The following is a 22683-nucleotide window of genomic DNA, read 5'->3' as shown; positions in this document are numbered from 1 at the left end:
GCCCACTCTAGCATCGCTCGAAGAATTTCAGGAACGCGATAGCGGGTGGGCATTGTAGCGAATACTCGATTTAACCGTAAATATAAATAAATATAATCCTTTGCGCGCGGGATGTCATATAAAATTACCGTGGGCGATAATGATGAAGAGAGCGGTAATCAACGTGCAATCTAAAGACAATGCGTGTTTCGCGTGGTCTGTGGTCGCCGCACTACATCCTGTTGAAAGGAACGTAGGTCGGGAATCTTCATATCCACATTATACAACAGTACTGAGTCTCCAGGACATTGAGTTTCTGGTGACTGTGAATCAAATCAAAAAATTCGAACTTGCCAACGATATCTCTATAAATGTATATAGTGTAAGGATTAGTCTGAGCAACTGAATAAGAAATAAGAAGCACGTAATTAAATCAAAAGAATAAAACTGTAATATAATACGACGTGGTATTACAACACACAGAAAAAAGGAGAGGAGTTCGCTCCCGCGCACGCGCAGCGTGTCCCGTGTCGAAGTAGCGGCGCCAATACTTGCGCGCGAACACAAGCTTAATATTAACATAGATCTATAAACGCAGACAAAAGATATAAACATATATGAAATAAGAATATAACGTTCTTTTACAATAAACACAAATGTCCCAATAACCACCTTATATCTAACAGATATCTTACAGTTCGGCCATTCTGACTTCATGGTCGCCCTCCACCATGTTTGTTTTTGCATTTTCATCATTATTATTGTAATCAGATTCGGAATCAGGTTTAGGAGTTTTAATCCATGGTTTCATTCGATCGGGGCTAAAAACACCGGAAAAAGGTCTCTGACTTCTTTGAAATCCTTCAATATCTTTGATTATGTATCGGTCGTTGTCTAATATATTGTCTACAACATAGGATCCTTTATATTTTGGTAGCAATTTAGTGTTTAGACCTGGAGTAGTTATAACATTTCTTATCATTACATAGTCGCCTATTTTATATTGATATGGTTTTTTATGCCTTTTGTCATATATGTATTTATTGTATTCTTGTAATTCACGATTCTTAGTAATGGCAATGTTTCTGAGTTGAGTTCTATCACTAATTAAATTATTGCATTCTTGTAAATAAGTTCTTAAATTATCATCAATGAATCCATATTGTTCATATCCGAACAAAAGTAAACTTGGAGAGGTATCAATAGATTTATGATACGTATTATTTAACGAGAATTGAGCTTTTGTTAAAACGTTGACCCATGGGTCTTCTACTGATAATTTAGCTAATACAGATCTTAAGAAACGGTTAACACGTTCAACTTGTCCATTGCTTCTTGGTGTAGCTGTGGCTGTTTTAACATGTTTAATATCAAATTCAATCATTAAAGTCGAGAATGCTTCTGAGGTGAAAGAGGTGCCTCTATCTGACACAATTTGTTTGCAAGTTCCAAAATGATGAAAATATTGTTTTAAAGCAATAATTGTTTCTTTAGTCGCAGTGGATTTTACCGGGTATAAAACAACAAATTTGGTGAATGCGTCAATGACAATAAAAATATGAGTATAACCATCTTTTTCCTTTTTAAGTGGTCCATAATGATCGATGTGTAAGGTATCGAAAGGTTTAGTACCTTTATCATAAATATATAATTCTCCTTCTGTTTTACCTGATGGTGCTGAATAAGATAAGCAGTTTAGACAATTGTCGATATATTCTTTTACTTGTGTGCGCATAAAGGGGAACCAATAAGTTTTCATAATTAAATTTATCGTCTTTTCTACTCCTACATGTCCTACATCATCGTGACTAGCTTGAATTACACTATGAACCATCGTTTCGGGTACATAAAATAATAATGCTTGATTATATTTTTTATAAACAATACCGTTTCGTAATTCGTATTGATTACTTTCTTGCTTTTCTAGATCGTTATGTATTTTTATTATCGCGGGATCACGTATTTGTTTATAGACTAAAATTTCTTCAAAAGAGAGAGGTTCAATGACTAATATATTGCGGCTTAAAGCGTCTACATGTTGCATACGATCAGCGGTTCGATGTTCAATATGATAGTTACAATTTTATAAAATTAAACACCATCTGCTAATTCGTGTATTAATATCTTTTTTAGCGAAAGCAAGTTTCACTGTGTTTGAGATTGCATTAAATTACATTTAAATTAATTTCTTCTTTGTCACATGGGCTTCGCATTATTATTCCATCTTTTTGTATAATTTGTAATCGTGTTAATTATTTTGTTATAATTAAAAAACGTGAATTGTACTCGCGAGATTTATTTTCCGCGAACCAAAAGATCCTCGCACACTTTTCCAATTTCGTCTCGCTCTCGAACACACTGCATTACAGTCAGTTACGATAGTAAATTCTATCCCTTGTAAATATACTTTAAAGCGTTCAATAGCATAAATGATGGCTATAGTTTCTAACTCGTAACTGTGGTATCTACTCTCGACTTCTGTGGTACGTTTACTAAAATACATAATAGGGTGCATTTTATTATCTGATTGTTTTTGTAATAATATAGCACCATATCCATATGAACTTGCATCTGTATGCAACTCAGTAATTGCCGATGGATTATAAAACGCTAGTACTGGTTTGTCTATTAGCTTATCACGTAAAGATTCGAATGCTTGCAATTCCTTTTCACCGAATACAAAAAGTTTGTCCTTTTTTACTTATTCATATAATGATCTGGCAATTAAGGCAAAGCCCGGTACGAATTTTCTAAAGTAGCTTGTTAAACCTAAATAACTTTGTACTTGTCTAACTATTTTAGGCTGCGGAAAATTGTGTATAGCTTCTATATTAGCTTTATTAGGAGTGATGCCTTTCGATGAAATGATGTAGCCTAGATATTCTATTTCTTCTTTTTAAAAAAAGCATTTACAAAATTTAAGCTCTTATTTATGTTTTGCTAATAACTGCAATATTTCTGTAAGAATTTTCAAATTATCTTCGATTGTCTTAGTAGCTATTAGAATAACATCCAGATAAAGTAGAATTTTTTCTTTCTCTAATAATGGTTGAAATATAGTGTTTATATATCGTTGAAAAGCTGCTGGGGCATTAGCTAGTCCAAATGGCATCTTTAAATATTCATATTGTCCTTCTGGAGTAACAAAAGAAGTGAACTTAATTGAGTTTTCATCAACTGTTATTTGATGAAACCCATCTCGTAGATCTAAGCTAGTGAAATAACAACTATTTGCTAATCGATCAATTTGGTCATCTATTAAAGGCAAAGGATCTTCGATAGTTCTCTATCTATCTTTGATAGTTATTTTATTTAAAGATCTGTAGTCGACGCATGATCTATAAGTGCCGTTTTTCTTTTTAGATAAAACTATAGGACTACTAAAATTTGAAATACTAGGTCTAATGATTTTTCTTTCTAACAAATCGTTAATAATTCGAACGTCGAACTTCGCCTCTCTCAGACCACGATAAACGCCTAGGTATATAATAAAATGGTTTACTACCTTCAATTAATTGGATATTAAATTTATAATCAATATTGTGGCTTCCATTTTCAATATTAATATAATCATTTAATAACGTGAGTAAGTTATTTTTAATTTCGAAAGGTATTGATGCATTCAAACCATTACGTACCGTGTCCAAGCCGTCGTTGCTTTCCATAGGTTCTATATGTAGAATGCTATCCATAACTATTTCATCATATTTTAGTTCGAGTGTTTTACCTAATATAACAGTCATTCCAGGTTGATTTATAAATTCACGGCCCAATAACACGTCGTATGTCATTGTACTATTAGGTACTATCGCGAATCTAGTAATAAATGTATGATTAGACAATAGTTTCAATCGTATGTTAGGAGTGATATAACCATAGATAACTAAAGGAGATTTATTAACTCCGCCATAACTGACATTACCTGTTTCTTTTGAAAGATTATATTTATTGAAGAATTTAAGATACGTATTTTCAGTCATAAGATTAATTGCGCTACCTGAATCCATGAGGACTTCGACATAATACTGATTTTCGTTCGCTTCTGCTAATAAAACACAATAGTCCCGAGTTGTTTTGTCCAATGGTGTTTTAGGATCCGTGGATGTATGCTGTTCGTTACTGGTATTGCTGATTCGTATTTCGAATTTTTTCTTCGGTAATTCTATCAAGGCTGTTGTTGTTTCGTTAATTGATTTTGGCCGACTAGTTGTAGCCTTCGGGATAGCAGATTGCTTGTGCGGACAGTCTTGATACAAATGGTCCATAGCTCTGCAAGTAAAGCAGGAACCTTTCTCTCTTCTTGGATTAGGGCAAGCGGAAGATATGTGTCCCTCCAAATTACAGTTATAGCATCGGATTGGCCTGGATGCCGTACTAACTGGCGTTTCAGTCTGAGCATTCGTAGTTTTCTTTGTTTCAGACTTTAGATTAATATTTCTAAAAGCTTCTAATAATGATGAAACTGACTCAAATTGTTGCATCCTGGCTTGATCACGTAACCTGGCATCAGGTATTCCTTCCAACAAGTAATCAATAAGTTCTTCTTTTACTATAGGTACCTGATTAGCCATGATAATCTTTTCATGGTAGTAATCACTAAATGTTTCTCCTACTTTCCACGTCCTGTTCTCAAATGCTTTTCTTAATGACAGTCGACTTAAGCGATGATCAAACATATTTTTTAACTCACGTAATAGTTCCTCACAATTCATTTCAATATGTTCAGCTCTTGAGTGGAACCACCGTAGCGCTCGGCCTTTTAACTTTGCCCCAATTAAAATCCGCATTGAATTATCATTTAGGTTATAGGTATTGCGTAACAATCTAATTTGTTTTTCCCATATCGGATAAGTATTATCAGTTCCATCAAATTCATTGAGTAAATCACTTATTACTTTAACGAGCATATTAGGTTGTTCAGGGGCAATTGTTATAGCAGGGGACATATTTCTAAGAATTTCATTTTCTCGCCGCATTAACTCGAGTTCCTTTTCATCTAGCTCTCTCTCTTTTTGCCATAATTCTTTTCTTACTGAATTTTGAGGCATATTTTGCTCCCACGATCCGGTGCTGAATTCTTCCCCACGTACAGTAGTTTCGTCTTCGATAATTTTTCTCGTTTTGTCCCTTCGGGATCTTTCGATTGCAATTTAGCAATCATTTCTGCTTTACTTCCGGCGACTGATAAATTGAAATAGCGCAAAGCCACCTTCAATTGCGCAACAGTGAAATCATTGAAATTCATATTGCCGGTTTATAGATTAGCGCCGTCTTCTTCAAGTGAAAACATTTTCTGAAAGATTTGTTATAGTATTTACACAGTTCACCCGAATCCCACTTCTGAATCTGTAAGGATTGGTCCGAGCAATTGAATAAAAAATAAGAAGCACGTAATTAAATCAAAAGACCAAAACTTTAATATAATACGACATGGTATTACAACACACAGAAAAAGGAGAGAAGTTTGCTCCCGCGCACGCGCAGCGTGTCCCGTGTCGAAGCAGCGGCGCCAATACTTGCGTGCGAACACAAACTTAATATTAACATAGATCTATAAACGCAGACAAAGGATATAAATATATATGAAATAAGAATATAACGTTCTTGTATAATAAACACAAATGTCCCAATAACCACCTTATATCTAACAGATATCTTACAATAGTATCGAGGAAAAGAACATTGTCCTGATACGTCTTAGTGAACTAAAAAGAGATAAACATGGCAACCTGCTGTACGTGGAAGACAACAACGTTGGACATTTCGCGTGGATCAAGAATCTATCCAGACTCGTGAGCTCGCAATTGAGCAAACATAATGGCCAAATACATATCTGCGATCGGTACGTATATATTTAATAAAATACATTGTACAAATAATTGAACAAAAAATGAAAAATGATTTCTTTTACAGATGTTTGCACTACTTTGACTCGAACGACAAGTTACAGTCACATATGGTGGACTGTCGAGAGATGAACGAGTGCGCTATCCGATTATAATTGGAAGGAGCGGCTTCCTTTCGTCGTATACGCCGATCTGGAGTGCGTTTTAGAGAAGACGGAGGAAGAGAGAAACCGCGGTACCGATTGCATGTCATGGTTCGTCGAAGAACTTAAAAATTTAGCGCATCGTATAAAAAGTATTTTATCAGCTAATGTCCCTATGGTAAATTTAACATCTGATGATTGGGAAAAATTTCATAGCGCGACACAATGCCACATATGCGAAAAACCATTCGTCCATGGTAAATTTAACATCTGATGAATGGGAAAAATTTCATAGCGCGACACAATGCCATATTTGCGAAAAACCATTCGTCCAAGATGACACACGCGTACGCCATCATTGCCATCTGACCGGGCGGTACAGAGGTCCAGCGCATTCAAATTGTAATCTAAATTATAAAGATTCTTTTTGCATTCCAATAGTTTTTCATAATTTATCCGGTTACGACGCACATTTTATTATAAAGCAAATAGCTACAGCGTTCGAAAAGGAAATCGAGATACTTCCGATAACAAAGGAAAAATATATATCATTTACGAAAAATGTTAAATTTGCTGAAGAAAAATCGAAAAATAATATTAATTTGCGTTTTATCGATTCGTATAAATTTCTCACAGCTAGTCTCGATAAATTGGCATCATTCTTGTTATTTTTATGTATCCAAGAATTGTGCGTTGCATCAAATCCCAGCCATTTCACATAAACTTCGTCGCTCTTTTTCCGTATCACCTTTTCCACGAGATGTACGTCGGGATTAGCAACGCGTTGTAACTCCTATTCGTAAAATCCGCAGGTGACGGGATTTCCGCGCGAATCTTCGAGTACATAGGTCACGGGATTAGTTTCTTGCACTTTAACGATCTTAAACACTTCGGCCGTCCAATTTGGCGTGTAACCTTTGTCAAAGATGGTTTTAAATGTACTCACGCGTATCGGATCGTCTACTTTGAATTTTGCCGGTGCCGCAATCTTAACGTTGCTGTATACCGTATTTAAAAGTTTATCGGCGATCGCGGGGGTAACATCGATAGGCCTCATACCGATAGTGCGATGTTTTCGAGCATTGTACTCATCAACGAGCCAGGGCAACGCGCTGATCCACTTGTAATTTCCATTAAGCGTGTAATAAACCGCTTTCGCGAGGCTGTGACGGATAACTCGGTCGGGTATAACTCGTGAAAGGGTATCGAGAGACGAACGAAAGTGATGTTAGATAAAATATAATTTATTGCGTGGGTTGTGTATATGTACAGCGTGTGTGGTTATGTGTGTGAGTGTGTATAGGTGTGCGGGTGTATTGGTGTGCGTGCGAGACGAGTGACGAGTGAGTGAGCGCGCAAATGTATAACAATAATTAGTTAGGCGCAGAGTGTCGAATGTAAGATCGTTATGTATGAGCGAATGATACAAGCGTGTGAGTGCGTGTCGGTGTATCGCTGTGTGCGTGAAGCGGTCGCCTGTACGGCGATACGGCGGTGTGCGATGTATAAATGATTATATCGGTTCTCGATGTTTTCGCGCGCCTAACGGCGGTTAGACGTTTACGCGTTTCTGTTGTTATTTAAAAATGGGCGCTCAGCGCCTCCGCATTTGCCCCACCGGTGTTCGTCGGGCGGCGGACTTCCGGCGGATCGGCGGCCGGCTACGGTTTAGTGATGATGGGGGGAATGCATCGTTACAAGCGTAAACATTTTCCACATATTGTTCTTTAACGTTCGGTTGAATCGTTCCACGACTGAGGCTTTCATGATAGAGTACGTCGAATAATCATTAATGTTGTATGTCTTTATGAATTTTTGTACATTTGCGTTGTAAAATTCTTTTCCTCCGTCGGTTTGAAAATTTTTCGGGCATCTTCCATCGTGTCAAAATATCTTTGTGATCGTATCCGACATCTCGTTTCCACTCTTCCCTCGTCGTATCCGTGTACTATGACACGTCTACGTGGGAAATTTTTTCTCGCCGGAGCATGCAATTCTTCCACGAGCAGCTGTTTTTCAGAGGTCTTTTGCGACATATTTGATCGAGGCATAATTTGCAATAATGGGATAATTTCTCCATGTATATTCTTTATATACCTTTCTTCTCGAATTAGATGAAGTCTGCGCGTGAGTTGCATACCGAAGCATTTTCTGCATCTCATCCATCATTATTTGCAGCGTCTCAAATGATACCGCGTATAGTAGTCGGCAGCATGTTTCCATGCTTGCGTATTTCTTTCTCGGACATTACTCGTGTTTTATCGTCAAAATTTATCGCTTTGATTATCGTCGCTTGTCGCGTGAACCGCATGTTTGCTCTCGCGGATCTCAAATCAGATTTTAGAAAATGAGTCATCGGGGCCCTATTTATAAAGGCGCACCGAATCGAAACCGCTCAGTCTCGAAAATGTTTCTTCTTCTTTATTCCCGAAGCAACGATCTCGGTCAACGACACGTTGCGGATAATATACTCGCCATGAAAGCGCGATTACCGCGAGAGATTCGACTCTTGGCGAACAAGCAGCAGCTACAGCTGTTTGGGCGGCTATGAAAGCAAAGACATCGCGAAGGCGGTTAACGACAGCAAGACGGCGCAACGTCAGCTCGAAGAAATGCAACGTCATAATCGCGCCATAAAAGGTCACGGACTTAATCTCGCTCCATATATGCGTGGACGAGGGTTCTCAACAGCGGCTAAGAAAAAAACAAAATTGTTAAAATAACGATAAAAATGCCTGCCGGTGTAACAACCAATGTACAATTGGAACAACTTGCAAGCAGGATATAAGATTTTGGAAACGCCAGTACAGATCATTTATCTACCGATCGTCGCACGGAGCATTACTGATTTAACGATTGTTGATCAAGAAGGACATTTGCTCGATTTTCGAGGAGAGGAAATTACCGTAAGATTGCATATACGGCGGCGGCAAAAATAAAGCGTTTGACAAATTAAATGCTTGTGTTGAACAGAAGCACGGGGCACGCGAGAGACAATATCTTTACGAGGGACAATATTTTTGCGAGAAGGCGAGTGACTGCGGTATTGGGTGACAATAATCAGATATCTGGTTACGCTAAATAGAAGCTCAGCGCGTTGAATCGCGATTTTTTTAAATCATTGGGGTTCGTCGTACGAAATACTTGAACAATATGATTGACATCTTGAATATCGGAGGTGAGCCGATCTTTGAAGATCGTATCGTCAAGATTGAGACTTATATGTACAATCCATACGCCAACACAACGCTTGGATATAGCGACGAGATACGGATACCGATACAACATCAAGATTTGTACACGTTACCATGTGAAAGTTTTCTATACGTCGAGGGAAAGTTGATGGTGCGTAAAATAGCTGAAGGGACAAGAGTGGTATTGGGAAACAATTGTATCGCGTTTATGCTCGATGAACTTCGATATGAACTCAACGGTGTGGAGATTGACCGCAACAGAAACGTTGGAATAACTTCCACGATTAAAAACTATGTCTCTCTAACAACCGAGAAAGGTAAAATCTTGGAGAATGCTGCGTGGAATATGTCGCATAATGCTGCTGAAGCTTACTTCAATTTCTACGTGCTGCTAAACATACTATTGAGTTTTTGCAAAGATTATAAGCGAGTTGTGATTAACGCTCGTCACGAATTAATTCTGATACGTTCGCGCAACGACAAAAATTGCATATTTTGACATGCTTCGGCTGAAGCTGATATCGAATTATTCAAGATACAATGGCGTATGCCTCATGTAATATTGAGCGACGTCAATAAACTATCCTTGCTACGCGCGTTGGAAAGCGGGCGATACTTGAATATGAGTTTTCGTTCTTGGGATCTATACGAATTTCCTCTATTGCATAATACGACCAAGCATTCGTGGACCGTGAAAGCCGCCTCTCAGCTGGAAAAGCCGCGATACGTGATCTTTGCGCTGCAGACTGGCAGAAAAAATGCTGTGTCAAGAGATATTACTGCATTCGACCACTGTAAATTAACCAAGGTTAAACTCTATCTAAACTCGGAATTTTATCCCTACGATGATTTGAATTTAGATTTTGATAAAAATTGATTCGCCCTTTTGTTCGATATGTACTCTCGTTTTTGCAAATCTTATTACGGATGTGATAATGATGATGTGCTATTAAACATTTCAAAATTTTTACATTTTGGTCCTCTCGCGGTTATTGTTTGCTCGCGACAAAACGAGTCTATCAAAAATTCCACCGTGGACGTGATATTAGAGTTTGAGTGCAAGGAGGATATACCGGCAAATACTACCGCCTATTGTCTCATCTTGCACGATCGCGTTGTTGAATATTGCCCATTGACCAACGTAGTTCGTAAAATTACCTAAATCAGCAAATATCCCCTCCAATGTTAAAAATATATGAAGATTGAGATTTTGACGATCGACAGCAGTCGTGCCAGTATGCGAGTATTAAATTTCTGTACGTGACGTTAGATAGCGGCGTCAGCCAGTTAATTAAAATATAGATGTTACATGTCTATAGACATAAATTTTTAAATTAATGGAATGGTGTATAAATTGTTTTGTCGTTCAATAGTCGTTCAATAGTTGTTCATAGCCGTTCAATAGTCGTTTATAGCCGTTCAATAGCAGTTCGATAGCCGTTCAAAGCTGTTTGATAGCCGTTCAATAGCCGTTTAATAGCCGTTCGATAGCCGTTCAAAGCTGTTTTCATATTATAATAATCCGTTATTCATATTAAAATACTCCATTATTTTATTTAAAAGACTTTAGATAGTTGTCCGCCGAAACATGCTAACTTTTGCCTTCTTATCAAGTATAGAAGGTAAGCGTTCTTTGTAAGTGACACATCCCCTACTCTAAAATGTTCGAGACAATGTCTGCCCTGTCGTGGCTGTCATAACGTTTCGAGCAGTGAGTGACGAAAAGTTTGTTTAAAGTGGTAAAGTAAAAATATTCAAAATGCCGTCACTAATTGAGATGGTCCTGTGTCGAGGCCGATTTAACGCGACATGGTGGGCGTGGGTGGAGAACTTGGTGATGGGGCTGTTGCGAGTTTTGCTGAATCTGGTGGTTTTCCAAAGAGTAAGTAATATTTGTTTTATATTAAAATTATGTTTTATATCATATTAGTTATTTATAATATATTATATATTATAATATATTATAATTTTGACTTATAGTATTAATATACGGGCGACATTCAGATTCCCGGTTTCTTAAACTTTGAACATCGAAAGTTTATTCGAGCGCTGCGACGACACGACCGCGAGTTCCGCGAGGACGTCTGGAAAGACAACCCGGACGGCCTTCATTTAGAGTTAAGACGCCTCTTCGACCTTGAACGTTACGAGGAAGACGCGGTGGAAGAACCGTGGGACGAGCCTCCGAGCAAGAGGTCGAAGAATTAATTGTATCTTTTTTTAAGATTTGTAATATATTAAATATTAATAGATAGATTTATTAATAAGACTTGTATTTTTGGGAGCGGTGCACTTGGACACAGTACAATTGGTCACGGTGCAAATGGACACGTTGCAAATGGACACGAAACTTTGCACACCGCTCAATTGCACACCGCTCAGTTGCACACCGCTCAGTTGTACACCGTTCAGTTGGACACCGTTCAGTTGCACACCGTTAATTTGCCCACCGTAGTTGTAAAGCGAGGTCCACCCTGCCTACCGGCGGGGTGGGTGCGGGAGGGGGGCCGAAGGCCCCCCTTGCACCCCCGTGTGTGTGTGTGTGTGTGCAACTGAGCGGTGATGATAACTTAATTATAGTGTTTTGGAAAGCTCTCAAGATAAGCTATAAAAATATGTAATAAAAAATATAGGGTTCCATTTAAGAAATTGAAGGTGATCTTCACGTGACCTTAACAACACTCTTCAAGGTCATAATAATATTATTACGTAATGCGCCACTTAAAACCCTACAACGTTTGTCTGAAACATTTTTCCACAGAACCACTATTTTCGGAGATAATTGTCCGTTTTCAGACTTTTGACACACCCTGTATATACAGTGCATTCAAAAAGTTCGGGGACTGATCTTTTTCTGGATGTACTGATTGCGCTATTTCTTAGCCTACACTGGCTCTAGCTACTATGATGCCTCTTGAGTCTGCCATATTTTTTCTGCCGCTATTGAGTCAATAGTTTAAAGTTTGCGTGCGTTTAAAATTTTTTATATTTTTAACGTCACGATTTTCGACGAGAATGAAACCGTGATTAAGTTTTGTATTAAATGTGGGAAAACTGCAACAGAGACATATTAAATGATGCAAGATGCATTTGGAAAAGATTGTCTTACGGTTTAACGGGTCGCGGTATATACACAAAGATCTTACGGTCTATCTGGATGCGGAAAACGCCGTATGACCTTACGCTACTAACCTTAAGCTAGTAAGATGCGCCGTCCCAGCAATCGGGAAGCCCGGCATAACCAAGGGTAGCCCGTGACCTGGTGTAAGGCTAGGTATCAGGATGCGCCGTCCCAGCAACCGGCATAACCACGGGTAGCCCGTGACCTGGTGTAAGGCTAGGTATCAGGATGCGCCGTCCCAGCAACCGGCATAACCACGGGTAGCCCGTGACCTGGTGTAAGGCTAGGTATCAGGATGCGCCGTCCCAGCAACCGGCATAACCACGGGTAGCCCGTGACCTGGTGTAAGGCTAGGTATCAGGATGCGCCGTCCCAGCAACCGGCATAACCACGGGTAGCCCGTGACCTGGTTTAACGCGAGAGTCGGTTTCGGATCAGGAGCTGTATGTGACAAGACTCGGGATCGCGGGAACTGGTAACGCTACGCTCGCCGGACCGCCTTATATACCGGCGGCCGATGTCCCACTCACGCGATTCGGTGCGTGGTGGGGCGGTCCCCACGGTGGGGCCGCGACACGAGTGTGGGAGTTTAGGGGTGCCACAGGCGTCGAGCCTCGAAATGCGCGCGGCGGATCGGCCCGCGAGGCCGTTAGTAACGGTATCGTTACACCAACCCCCTTTTTAGTCTAGGCGCCCCGAGAGGGGTCTCGGTAACGGGGTCTGGTTGGGAGAGCACGGGAGGGCGTGGGGTGGCGTCGTCCTCTGCTGGTGCTGAGATCCTTAATCCTTCGGCTCGGCAGGTTTGTTGTCGGTGTCCGGGGCCGGCTTTTGCTCTTGCACGTGGACGTGGCGATGCCACTTTCCTCTGGTATCTCGGAGGTCGACCACAACTGGGTACAGGATTTTCCGGATTTCCAGGGATCCGATGCACCTGGGTGCCAGCTTGGCGTTAAACGCGCTGCTTTTACAGGAAAGCGGCCGATCCCGCTTCCAGACTTGCTTGCCTACCTGCGAACGCTAGTCGCGCCGGCGCAGGTTGTAATGGCGTTCCTGCCGTTGGAACGCGCGAGCTAAGTGGATTTGGACCACCTCAAAGGCCTCCTCGAGCCGCTTCCGATTCACGTCTGGACTTGCTAGGGCCGGCGGTCTTCCGACCTCCGGGTGGGGACGTGCTAATTCGCGTCCGTGCAGGATGTACGCCGGGGTCGACCTGGGTAAACTGAGAATCGACTCCCTTCGCGTACGGGAGGCGGCCACCGGCGCGATGGTGGTCGAGCTGCCGGGGTCGGGCGAGAAGGGTCCGACCGCCGTGCAGAAGGCAGACGCCCTCTTGCTCGACCTCCGTCGCGTCTTCGCCGGAGATGATGAGGTGAGACTGGTTTGCCCCATCAGGAAGACGGAGCTTAGGCTCCGAGGCCTCGACCACTCCCTGGCGGCCGCGGATATAGCGGCTGCCATCGCCAGGGAGGGAGTCTGCCTTCCGGAGGAAGTAAAGGTCGGGGACATAAAGTTCCCGACCCGCGGCATGGGGACCGTGTGGGCCCAGTGTCCGTTGAGGGCGGCCAACCGAGTGGCCACGCTGCGGACCATCCAAGTTGGATGGTCCAAAGCCGCGGTGGAGCTGCTGCATAAAAGGCCCCTCCAGTGCTTCAAGTGCCTGGAGAAGGGCCATGTGCAGCAGCATTGCAGCAGCGCGATCGATAGAAGCGGCTGCTGCTACCGCTGCGGCGAGGCGGGGCATCTTGCTCGCGATTGCGCGGGCAAGATTAGATGCCCCGTTTGCGCGGGGTTGGGCCGTCCGGCGGACCACCGTGTGGGGAGCGCTAAGTGCACTCCCCCCAAGAAGAGGCCGGCACAGGGGAGGCGTATTATCCTCCCCTCTGCCGAAGGATCTCGGCCAGTAAAATTGGCCGAGATCATGGAGGTCGAGTCCGACACCCGCAAGCGCGGGGCGGACGATAGGGAGGCCCCAGAGGAGGCCCCAAAAGAGAAAAGGCCTCGCCTCGCCGCAGCGGTAGCAGCAGCCGCTTCTATCGAAGGGCCACGTTGACGGCCGTCTCGCCTCCGACCACACTGTCGGAATAAGGATGGCCGACCTTGAGGGCCACGATACATAGTAGCCCTCAAAATCTTGCAGGCCAATCTCAATCACGCCCGCCGGGCGCAGGACCTCTTTCTGCACACCCTGGCGGAGCGTGATTGTGGATTGGGGATCGCGGCGGAGCCCTATCAGGTTCCGGAAACCGGCCCATGTTGGGCCGGGGATCGGACGGGCTCTGTCGCGATCACGTGGAGGAACGACCCCCGACTCACTTGTTGTACGCCGATAGAGGCAGGGCAGGGAGTCGTGGCGGTTCGCTGGGGGCCCATCTCCGTCTTGGGTTGTTATATCTCCCCAAACGTGGGCCTCGCCCAATATGAGGCGTTCTTGGACGGGGTGGCGGCCATTTATCGCCGTCAGCTGCCCCGTCCCGTGTTGGTGGCCGGGGACTTCAACGCGAAGTCTACGCGTTGGGGTTCCCGGACTACGAACGCCAGGGGCGAGGCCCTGCAGGATTGGGCGGCGGCACTCGGCCTGTGTTTGCTGAACACGGGGTCGAGGAGCACCCTCGTGCGGTGGCAGTCGGTCCCGGATTTATCCTGGGCCACTCCTGCCGCCGCGAGGATGGTTAGCAGTTGGCGGGTGGCGACGGAGTGCGGCCGGGGAGATGCCCGGCCACGGAGATGGGCCCTAAAGAGGCTAAACTCGGACAGGCTAATCGCGGCCGTCCTCGCGGCCGACTGGCCGTGTCCTGAAGGTGAAGGGCGGGGATTTCAGGAAGAGGTAGATTGGTTCCGGGGCGCATTATGCGACGCGTGTGATTTCGCGATGCCCCGGACCAACCCCGCCCGCGCAGGGCGGCATACTGGTGGTGCGAGGAGATCGCCGAATTACGGCGATCCTCGATAGCCGCCAGACGCCGCTTCACCCGGGCTCGGCGTCGTAACGACGCCGAGAAGACGGCCACGGCGTATGAGTGCTTCCGAGCCGCACGGAACGCACTCAGCGCCGCGATTAGACGGGCCAAAGCTAGAGAGTGGGACGAGCTCCTTCACTCCCTAAACTCAGACCAATGGGGGCGCCCGTATAGGCTTGTGTTAAACAGGCTGAGGCCATGGGCGCCCCCGGTGACGGAGTCCCTCGATCCCCAGGTCCTCGATGATGTCCTGGGGACCCTCTTTCCTCTAGAGGGTTCCCCCGTTTTCCGAGAGCGGCGGCCAGGAGACCACCGCTCCGTGGACCGAGGACCTGGAGGTGACAGAGGACGAAATAGCCGGGGTAATCCGCCGATTGGGGCTACGGGGCAATAAGGCCCCGGGTCCCGACGGTATCCCCGGCCGGGTCTGGGTCATTGCCTTGGCCCACTTGTCCGAGAGCTTGAGACGGCTCTTCACGGGCTGCCTCAGGCAAAGTTTTTCCCCCCAGCTTGGGTAAGGGCCAAATTGGTCCTCATCCCCAAGGGGGGCGGGCCTGGGAATTCCCCTTCCGCCTACCGGCCAATTTGCCTGCTGGACGAGGCGGGCAAGTTATTGGAGCGAGTTCTGGTGGACCGCCTCGTCCGGCATCTGTCCCGGGGTGGTATGGACTTTCACCAGGAACAGTATGGATTCCGCGAGGGGAGATCGACGATCGACGCGATTATGCGCGTCCGAACTTTTGTGGGGTCCATCATGGAGGAGGGTAGGGTGGCGATTACGGTGTCACTAGACATCCGCAACGCCTTTAACACCCTTCCCTGGAATAGGGTGAGGGAGGCCGCTGTCAGCTTTGGCCTCCCCCCTACCTGGTGGAGGTCCTTGGAGCGTACTTCCGGGACAGACGGTTGGAGTACACCGATAGCAGTGTACTCCTACGCGGAAAGGGAATATACTGCAGGGTTCCACAGGGATCAGTTTTGGGCCCCACCTTGTGGAACTTTGCGTACAACAGAGTACTAGACACTGCCCTCCCCCCTGGCTGCAGTGTCGTCGGATATGCTGACGACACAATAGTGCTGGCCGGGGGAGATAGCTGGGGGGAAGCCGTGAGAAAGGCCAACGTTGCGGTGGCGTGCGTCGTACGCGCGATTCACGGCATGGGCCTGGAGGTAGCGCCTCACAAGTCTGAGGCGCTCTTCCTTTATCGGGGGAAGCGGAACCGCATGCGCGGAGCCCCCCCGGAAACGGCCCGTGTCGTGGTGGATGACACCTCCGTCCGGGTGGGGACCCAATTGAAATACCTGGGTCTCTACCTGGAGCTTCGGCGGGCATTTCGAACGTCTGGCCCCCAGGGCGGAGGCAGTGGCTCAAGCCTTGAGCCGCCTCCTGCCCAAATTAGGGGGGCTGGACGGGAAAGTGCGCCGCCTATATGCGACGACCGTCCGGGCGGTGGCCCTTTACGGGTCACCAGTGTGGGCGGATGCCCTGATGGCGAGTAGGCGCAGCATGATGCTGCTGCGCCGAATTTTTAGGCGGGTCGCCATCAGGATTATCCGCAGATATCGGACGGTGTCGTATACGGCGGCCTTCATACTGGCGGGATTGCCGCCCATCGAGCTCTATGCACAGATGTGCGCCGAGGTTCATCGGCGTACGAAGGAGCTCGATGGGCTAGGCGTAGCTTTGATCCCGCGGGTCAGGGCTGCCGTGAGGCTCCAGGCTCGACGACGAATGCTGGAGAGGTGGTGCGAGGACCTCTCCAATCCCCGAGACAATTCGGGGATGCGCGTCGTCGAGACCATCCGCCCCCGTTTAATAAAATGGGTGGAAAGGGCGGATGGCAAGGTGTCATACCGTGTGGCACAACAATTGGGGGGAAACGACCTCTCGCTCTCGGGCATCGTTGCGGCGATGCTTGAGAGCGGGAGGTCCTGGAAGGCGGTCTCCTCTCTCTGCGAAGCCGTCATGCTGCAGAAGGAGGAGGCCGAGAAAGAAAGGGAGCGACTCCCTGGCGGACGCCGGGGAGCCCTCGGGCGCGGAGGCGTGACCGGTGGCGGGAGGGGGAGGAGGGGAGGTTTTTTTGCTGGTAGGACCCGCCAACCCTCCACGTCTTTCGGTCGCGGGGGCGCGGGGCGCCGTGCCAGGAGGCCCCATCGGGGGGGTTCGACGGGCGCGGGGACTGTTGTCCACCGTCGCGCACAGAACCCTCCCAGGCGGCGGGAAGGCGCGAGTGGGGGGAGCGGATCTGGGGCCTATTGGCTCCGGTCCTCATCAGCTCCCTCCACAGATGCGCAGGGCCCAAGGGGGTTGGGGGGGGGGGCTCTCGTCTCGTCGAGAGCGCCCTACCCCAAGCCGGGCCCGGTGGCCGGGGACCCAGGTGGGGTACCTGGGCCCGGCCACGCCAACCCTGCCACGCCAACGGTGGGATGTGGGTAAGAGGGGAGGTGGTCCCCTTCTCTCCAGTACGAGCAGGAGTCCCCATAACAACGGGGTCCCTGGGGGGGAACTTGACTCCCCCCAGCAAGCTAGGCTCGTGGGCGGAGGGCCTCTCCGAAGTAGTGCAAATGCCAGTTTCCGGAGAGGCCTTCAACAACGCCCAGGTGTAGGCCACCCGGAGGGGTGTTAGTGGGTAGTCTCCCGGCTGTTTGTTTAAGCCGGGGGTGAGTCCCACATAACCCCGCCTCGAACCCCATCGAGGCGGGGTATGCGTAAAGGCATTTCCCCTCCGTAACCAAAAAAAAAGGATGTACGCCGGGGTATATCCGGTGGCCTCGTGCCTCGCGGTATTGATCGCGAATTGCAGCGCGACGATCTGCTCGTCTCAGTTTTTATGCCACTTCCCCACGTACTGGGCGATCATGGTCTTAACCGTGCGGTTTGCGCGTTCCACCGGGTTGCACTGGGGTGCGTATACGGGTGACTTTCGGTGCGCGATCCCGAAGGCGGCGAGGAGGGCCTTGAACCGCTGGGACGTGAACTGAGTTCCGTTGTCGGATATCAGTATCGTTGGGCACCCGTGTCGATAGACGAGATGGTGGGTCACGGCGCGAGCTAGGTTTTCGGCGGTGGCTCGGCGCAAGGGGATCATCTCGATCCACTTGCTGAATCGGTCCTGGATCGTTAACAGCCAAGTGTGCTCCTTCGTGGACATGGGTAGTGGCCCAACTAGATCGACGGCCGCTTGTTGTCAGGGCGCGGTGCAGGCGGTTGCGCGGAGAGTCCCGGCTGGTCGCTGCTGCGAGGCCTTGTGCGCCATGCACATCGGGCATTTCCGGACGTAACAAGTAATGTCCCTAAACATGCCGGGCCTAATAATACAGCGGCGCGATGCGAGCGATGGTTTTCGCGATGCCCAGGTGCCCGGCTGCCAGATCGTCGTGCAGTCGGCTGAGCAAAGATGGACGCTGTTCGGTGGGGACGCACTGCTTCCACTGGTCTTCGGTCGGTGTTTCCTCAAAGTCCGGGTCGTGCAGGATATGCCGGTAGAGTTGGCCGTCCCGGATGTCGTAGTCGGGCAAGTCGGCAGGCCTTGCTTCCACGTCGGTGAGCATGCGGCGGTACCAGCGGCACGTCGGTTGTCGCGTGACGGCGTTGGCCTCTGGCATACGAGACAGGGCATCGGCCACTCGGTTAAGGGCCCCTCGGCGGTATTGGATATCGAAATCGTGTTGTTGAAACTCGAATATCCATCTTCCTAGACGGCCGGTAGGTTCCTCGATCCGCTGAAGCCAGCGGAGGGCCTGGTGGTCGGTCAGGACCGTGAAGCGGTACCCCTCTAGGTACTCGCGCATTCGCCGGATGCTCCAGACGACTGCCAGGCACTCTAACTCGGTAGCGCTGTAGTTACGCTCCGCAGCGTTGACGGTTCGACTGGCGTAAGCGATAACTCGCTCTCCCTCGTCAAGGTGCTGGGTTAGTACGGCCCCCAGACCGTGTGCGCTGGCGTCGGTTTGGAGTACGAATGGCCTCGAGAAGTCTGGACAGGCCAGGACCTGCGCGGTGGTTAGGGCTTTCTTCAGCCCTCGAAAAGCGACTTCTTCGTGGTCCGTCCAAGTCCACTTGACCTTCTTATGCGTCAGCCTGGTGAGAAGTGCGGCGAGGGTCGAAAAGTCGGCGATGAAGCGCCTATACCATTAGGCCACCCCCAGAAATTGGCGCACCTTCTTTACGGTGGTCGGTGCTGGCCAATTCGCGACGGCGCTCACTTTCTCGGGGTCGGTGCGGATACCCCGGCAGTCGATAACATGCCCGAGGTAACGGAGGCTCGTCCGGCAAAAGTGACATTTGTCCGGATTGAGGCGGAGCCGTGCTTGGCGTAGGCGGCGAAACACCTCGGATAGGTGCCGTAGGTGATCCTAGAACGTACGGCTAGCGATGATAATATCATCGAGGTACACCTGGACGTGCGGTTCGAGCTCCAGGCCGAGTATCGCATCGAGCAGTCGCTGGAAGGTTGCGGGTGCCGAGTGCAGGCCAAAGGTCATCACCCTGAATTGCATCAGGCCGCGACCGGGCACGGTAAATGCGGTCGCCGGTCGGCTTTGCGGTGTGAGAGGTACCTGCCAATATCCGCTTTTCAGGTCAATCGTGGACAGATATTTAGCTCCACGCAGCTTATCTAGTGTGGCCGTGATGTGCGGCAGCGGATAGGCGTCTTTTTCGGATGCCGCGTTTAGTTTCCGATAGTCGATACAAAATTGGTAGGTCCCTTCCTTCTTTCTGACCAGGACGATTGGAGAGCTCCAGGCGCTAGTCGAGGGTTCGATGATTCTTTCTTTCTCCATCGCTCGTACTTCCTGGTCAATGATGGCCTGCATCCCCGGATTACGTGGGCGATATCGTTGTTTGATGGCGGGTCTGGGCTTTAATCGGATGTGGTGTTGTACCCGATCGGTCGGCCCTCGAACCCGCTCAAACTTCGATAGTTCGGTCGATAGAAACGTCTCCAGGCGTTGAGTCTCCTCGGATCTTCCTGCCGTGCTGCCGACGGTTATGATTCCCAGGGTGGTCAGGTTGCTGGTCGGTTCTCTTGGCGGTGGCGGCGGTGGCAGCGTGATCCGCAACTTGGCCCATAGGTCTATGCCTATCAACATGGGGCTACTCAAGTTCGGCAGAACGGAGAACTGGTGCCGGATAGTCTCCCCCTGGACGGTGATGCGGAGTGTGAGAACTCTGGTGATGGGGATCCGCGTCCCATCTGCTAAGTTAACGTGTTTCGCCACGGTGTCTGGACGACGTGTGCGGATCTTTATGCGATCGATGGTTTCGGCGCTGATGAACGAAACCTCTGAACCGGAATCGAGCAGGGCATGTATTGTTCGGCGGGCAACACGGACCTGTATGTGCGGTCTCGGAGTAAATTCTACTCGGATTCGGGCTGGGTACTGGCCGCGACAGTTCCGGCCCGCGGTCCGTTTCCCGCCGGGGGATGACAGTCTCGAGTCAAAACCCCGTCTTTCCCGCACCGGGAGCAAAACTTTCTCGGCTGTCGGCGGCAATCTTGCCGGACGTGCGCTGAGCGCGCTAGCGTTGCTAATCTCGCCTCTTCGGATATACAGGCAATATTCCGGGCGCATGTTGGCGTACAGTTGTTCAAGTTGGTCTTGGGGCGTGTAGCCGCCTGCGCGCCGCATGAGGGTCAGCAACTCGGTCGCGAATTGTTGGAACGCCTCCCGTGGTTGCTGTTACCGCCCTTGGATCGTACTCTTTAGTTGATAGGAGTATTCGCTGGGCAGGTACTGGGCGCGGAAATCTCGACAGAACTCGGCCCACAGGATCCAGTTATCGCGGCAGTTGCGGTACCACATCAGTGGTTCGCCGCGGAGAAGTTCGGATAGCCCCAAGAGCAACTGTTCGTCGGTGTAGCTGTATCCCCGTTTCAGCTCGTCGATGCGTTCTAGGAACGCCAACGGGTCCTTCCCGTCGAAGTGGCACTCCCACTTCCGGATTTGGTTCATCATCTTCGCCGGATCGGCCGCGGTTGTTCCGGACGTACCGGGGGTGGGGCTTTCGTTCGGCAGTGACATGCGGGCCCTTACTGGGGTGGCGGGTTTGAATTTGAGTAGGGTCGGGTTGAGTACCACGAAACAGCGGAGCTTTCGGCGTAGCTCGTTAAGAGTCCCTACGGCTTCGAGCCCGTACGCGGTCAGTAATTTAACTACCTCGTCTTTTTTTAATTCGTTTACCCACGCGGGCATCTAGGTAGGCTGAGCGAGCTGGAGTCTCCACTAGACTAGTCAGGTCCCTGTTCGGGCGCCATGCATCTCATGCTCACAAATTCTTGTTTTTAAAAGTCTGCAGGTTTGACCTACATAAGACGCATCGCAATCTAAACATGAGATTTTGTAAACTACGTTGTTATGTAGTTCTTTTGGTAATGCATCTTTATGCACCTTAATGAATTTGCTGAGTTTGTTTATTCCGGTATATGATATTTTTGTGCCAAGATCTTTTATATCTTTTTTAAAAAATTCAGAGATTAAAGGAATGTAAGGGATATTAAAATAAGATGTTTTTTCTTTGTTATTTGTATCCACGGTATTGAGCGAGGAATTATTGTTATTACTCGATGTTTTTAATATGAGAAAATGCAAACGTTCTCTCATTACCTGGAATATGAGAGGGAGTGGATATCCGTTATTAAGAAGGATGTTGATCACTAGCTCTAAGTTTTTTTGTTGAGATCTCGGATGGGAAAGCGAAAAAGCTCTGTCTGTTAACCCGATGATTGTACCCTTCTTCTGACAGAGAAGGTGTTGCGACCCAAAATTGAGGTATCTCCCTGAGAACGTAGGGTTGTGATACCAGTCGAACTCAATGAGACTATCTTTTATAATAATGGTGATATCTAAAAAATTCAAACGGTTGTCAACATATTCTTATATTTATATAAGAAAATTATTTCATTCTTTTTCATGTAAGTCAATCATTACGCTCACATTTTTTAAGTTCAGGTCCCCTCCTTCGAAAGTAAGTTTAATATAAGCATATGAAATCAAGAAATTTTCTTTCGCAGCTTTAATATATCATTTTCTTTCGTGATTTTCAGATTGGTCCTTATTTTCTACCGCCACATTTAAATGGGGAAATATATCTAAACTTCCTCCAAAACGAGTTACCCATTCTCCTCGAAGATGTTCCTCTTAATGTAAGAAATCAACTCATCTTCCAACATGACGGGGCTCCTGCGCATTTCGCTCGCCGGGTTCGCGAATATTTAAACGCGCATTATCCGGACAGATGGATGGGTCGAGGTGGCCCAATCATTTGGCCGCCGCGATCGCCAGACTTTAATGTATTAGATTATTTTGTATGGGGTCACATTAAAAATTTAGTCGAACACAGGCGTGATGGTACAGAAGCTGAAGTACGAGAAGTAATTCTCGCAGCTTTTAATACCATCACGCCGGAAATGATGTATCGCGCGACGCGCAATATTACTC

Source organism: Formica exsecta, unplaced genomic scaffold (genome assembly GCF_003651465.1).
Source record: "Formica exsecta isolate Colony F162 unplaced genomic scaffold, ASM365146v1 scaffold636, whole genome shotgun sequence".
NCBI classification, from domain to species: domain Eukaryota; kingdom Metazoa; phylum Arthropoda; class Insecta; order Hymenoptera; family Formicidae; genus Formica; species Formica exsecta.
This window is presented reverse-complemented; position numbering follows the sequence as displayed.